Below are 520 nucleotides of genomic sequence, written 5' to 3' on the forward strand. Positions count from 1 at the left end.
TCTTCCTATGCTTACTAGGAAGAACTTGTTACACCCACCGAAGGGAGAAAACTTTGCTTTGCTAATGGCAGAGAAGAGGTATTTGCACCACTCAAGCAATTTACTCCTTCAACTTCCCATAACCTCAATTTTAATCCTGCAAATTTAGGACCAGCGCTCTGACCGGATACAGAATTCCACAAAATATATTAAAAAGTATACATCTTAACCTGGGAAAATACGCAACTGTTTCCCCGTTCTCATGAAATAAATTACTTTGCATCAATCCCAGTCCTGCTGCCATAGCTGTTCACGTGTGAGCTCTCAGGAGCAGACGTGGCTGTAACAACTTCGCTTTACTTACGCGGGGTGGATGCTCCACACTCCGGAGGGGAGCTCCTCAGGGCGAAGCTGTCACTAAGGTACACAGCTGTACAAGCCATCTTTTTTTTTCCTGTTCACAGAACTCACTAATACTCTGCTCCCACAGGAGCCGCTCTAGAAGGGTGATCTTAAAAACCAGAAAAAAGCACAGCATAAA

Source organism: Larus michahellis, chromosome 4, assembly GCF_964199755.1.
Source record: "Larus michahellis chromosome 4, bLarMic1.1, whole genome shotgun sequence".
NCBI lineage: Eukaryota > Metazoa > Chordata > Aves > Charadriiformes > Laridae > Larus > Larus michahellis.